This window comes from Orycteropus afer, unplaced genomic scaffold, assembly GCF_000298275.1.
Source record: "Orycteropus afer afer isolate SDZICR_OR568_19922 unplaced genomic scaffold, OryAfe1.0 scaffold00764, whole genome shotgun sequence".
Lineage (NCBI taxonomy): Eukaryota > Metazoa > Chordata > Mammalia > Tubulidentata > Orycteropodidae > Orycteropus > Orycteropus afer.
In genome coordinates, this window is record NW_006922351.1 from 967,701 (window position 1) to 971,870 (window position 4,170).

The following is a 4,170-nucleotide window of genomic DNA, read 5'->3' on the forward strand; positions in this document are numbered from 1 at the left end:
TATTTTCACGCAAATTCTTCTGCTAGTTGGGGTTTCATCCAAATCTGCATCCTTTCCTTCAAGGCTCAGGGGTCCAAGATTATCTTCTGTGTCTGTATTAATTGGTTTCCCTTTTCTTTGTTGAAGAGGGTCTGTGCAATCCTTCTGCCTAGTCCACCATCTTGCCCCGCCTCTCGATATTTTCTTAAGACTCATATGGAACAATTTAAAAAATTTTAATTTATACAGTATGAAGTTTATTTTTCATTGATATCAAAGGAAAATATTACTAAATTTTCTTTCTTTCCTTTTTAAGGTAATTTCAGTCTTAGTGACATTGTTTTTTTTAGTATCCACAGTAATCTGTCTTTACAGGGTCTGTATATTAAGATGGTAGTTTATAATCATTTATTGTTGATACCAAGATGGAAGATGTTTAGTGTATTGTCTTCTGAATTGGTATCAATGAATAATGAATTTCCTGGTCTTTGAGGTATGTTATGGATGTTTTCAGAACCACCCTAATTATTAAAATGATAGGTGACTTTTAAATAACTGAAGTTAATTGTACCTTTTCTTAGTTTAATAAAGATGATATATATTATTTTCCTAGGTCTTGAGTTGTTAATATAATTCAATATTATTCCTGTTGTTGTTGTTGTTATATGGCATCAAGTTGGACTTGACTCATAGTGACCCCACCTTGGGTTTCCGAGGCAGTATCACTACGGAAGTAGATTGCCCAACCTTCCAAGGAGTGCTAGGATCTCTAAATCATATACAAGAGTACATTATTAGAGTGAACATTTTGGTGTACATACAGTCCTTAATGTTTTTGTGTTTGTTGCTTATGTTGTTGTTGTTGTTGTTATGTGCCATCAGCTCATAGCCACTCCTCCTTGGGTTGGCCAATCTACTTCCATAGTGATACTGCCTTGAAAACCCAAGGAAAGGTCACTATGAGTCCGGTCCAACTCAATGGCACACAACAACAACATCACTATGGAAGTAGATTGCCCAACCTTCCTTCTGATGAGAGGCTGGTGGGTTTGAACCACCAGCCTCCTGGTTAGCAGTCAAGTGCCTTAGGTACTATGCTACCATAGCTCCTTCATTGCTTATAGGAGATTTTGTTGTTGTTGTTTTTAATTAATTAATTAATTTTATTGTGCTTTAGGTACTAATTTACAGAGCAGTTTGTTTTACATTCAACATTTCATGTAATTGGGGAAATTACCATCCCCAAACCTAACCCAATCTCCTCCTCTCCCTTCCCAGTAACTCCCTCCTTCCCTGTGTCCTTCTTGGTTATGCACTCCTGTGTGTTCTGCTCTTCCTCCATGTGAATGTTGCCCTTCTGGTGCCCCATGGCCAATTGCTCTAAGGGATCTATCTCCTTAGAGTAGGTGGGTACATTGCCCTGGGTTGAGTGTTCTGCATGTACATTTTATTTACTATTGGGCTGAGAGCCAGCTCTTGGGAGTGAGTTTTATCCTAGGTCCAAAGTGTATCCCAGGACCATAGTCTTGGGGTCTCACCAAACTCCATCTGACCAATAATTCCAGTCATTATTGTGTTTTTGGATTTTGTTCCACATTTTTCCTCCCACTCTATCCAGGATCTCAAATTTTGATGCCTTCCCAAGTGGTTGACATTGGTAGCTGGGCACCATCTAGTTCTTCTGATCTCGAGGTCCATCATGTCCTATGGATGATTTTCAAATATCCTTGGTTTTTTTCACTTTTCTTCACTTCTGATGGTAGAAGACCATTAGCTGCATCTTAGATGGCCACTCAAAAGCTTTTAAGACCTCAGTCACTACTCACCAAAGTAAGTTGTAGAAAAGATTTTTATGTACTTTTTTGTGTGTCAATTGAGTCTGGTGTTCCCCAATACTATGTTGCTGAGTGGCTTTTCTGGTGGATCTCTCTCCCACAGTTTCTGGCTGCCTATAAGGAATTGTTCTATGTCTGTCTTCTGCTGCTTCTGTAAGGATTGCAGGTATTTTGTATCACCGGTATCTGTACAAGATTAGCCTCAGCTGAATCTATCTTTGGACTAGAGTATAATCCTTTTCACTGATCCCCATTTGATCTTCTCAGTTGTCTATGTAGCCTGGTGTTTGGTGTTAATGGTAATGCAGTATTGTGAATATACTGGCATTAGCATCTGTTGTCTGTATCTTATTTGCACAATTTCGTGTCCTTCCTTTCCTCAATTTCATCATGCTGGCCACAGAGTCTTTCCATACCATCCCTCCCCTTATCCAACTCAGTTTGTGGCCCTCAATTAGTTGGAAATTATCCCCTCCCTTTCCCTCCTATCTCCAGTAACCTAGAAAGTGAGTTCTCTTCCCTAAGCAATCCCTTTCATGTCTTTTTGCAGTAATGGGCTCATACAATAGTTGTCCTTCTGTGACTGACTTGTTTCACTCAGCATAATGTCCTCCAGGCTCATCCACATTGTGAGATGCTTTGTGTATCCATCATTGTTCTTTAATGTAGCACAGTATTCCATTGTGTGAATGTACCATAATTTGGTAACCATTCATCTGCTGATGGGCATTTAGGTTGTTTCCACCTCTTTTCTATAGTGAATTGTGTTACAATAAACATAGGTGTGCAAATGTCTGTCTGTGTTCTTCTTCTCACCTCTTTAGGATATAGTCCTCATAACGGAATTGCTGGTTCAAGTGGTATTTCAATTTCCAGGTTGTTTTTTTTTTTTAGGAAAAGTCATACCATTTGCCACAATTATTGGACTATTTTAAAAATCTCACCCGCAATGTAAAAGAATTCCAGTCTTTCCTCAGCCTCTCCAGAATTTGTTATTTTCTATCCTGTTGAGCTTTGCTATTATTGCTGGGGTGAGATGACAACTCATCATTGTTTTGATTTGCATCTGTCTAATGGCTAAAGCAGTACTCAGAGGTCAATTTATAGCAATAAATGCACACATCAAAAAAGAGGAAAGAAACAAAATCAACACTCTAACTCAACAACTCCAACAATCAGAAAAAGAACAACAAAAGTATCCCACACTATCCAGAAGTAAGGAAATAATAAAGATCAGAGAAGAAAGAAATGAAACAGAAAACAAAACAAAAAAAAGAGGAAATCAACAAAACAAGAAGCTGGTTCTTCAAAAAATATTAACAAAATTGACAAACCATTGACAACTCTAACAAAATAAAAGAAAGGGAAGATGTAGATAACAAGAATCATAAACATAAAGGTTGACATCACAATGTTGTTATGTGCCATTGAGTCAAACCCGACTCATAGCGACCCCTCCTTCGGTTTCCGAAGCAGTATCACTACGGAAGTAGGATTGCCCAACCTTCCTTCCGAGGAGTGACTGGTGGGTTTGAACCGCCAGCCGTCTGGTTAGCAGGCAAGTGTCTTAGCCACTATGCTACCAGAGCTCCCAATAGAACCAACTGAAATAAAAAAAGATACTGACAGAATATTATCAAGAAGTGTACTCCAACAAATTTGAGAACCTAGAAGAGATGGACAAGTTTCTAGAAACACAAGACCTACCTAAATTATTCCAATTGGAGATAGAAAACTTCAGCAGACTCATAACACAGGAGGAAATGGAACAGATCATAAAAAAAAAAAATAAAAAATAAATAAAAAACTTCCCAGCAACTATTGATTATATTTCATTACTTTACAAGGCATAACTTTGCTCCCTTAAATGTGATGCTGAGTTGTTAAAGAGTTTTCATTTCTTGATAATGGTGGTGATGATGATGATGATGATGATGATGATGATGATGATCACATTGTAAGGTACTTGTAAGCAATAAAAGCCTACCCACTTTGAGGTTCAATTTAAAATGAAGAAATGATACAGTACCCACATTTCAGGAAGAATCTACATCTTTCCTTAAACATCATATGTGAAGGGCATTTGAAAAAAGCAGTTGCATAAGGAATGGATAGTATTCATTTACTTTTTTATATTATAAAATATGAGACACAGTAAGAAATATTTAGCTAGCCAATTCCTTCACAACCATTGACTGGATGCATTCTGTATAGCAAAGAATGAGGTCCATTTAATTTCTACTCTTCAAATATTTAACCATATTCATGTTCCAAACAACTTTTATCAATAAAATTGCCTTCTTTTGACTCTGCCAAAGAAGGAAAAGAAGAATAAGCCAAAACCTGCTCATATATA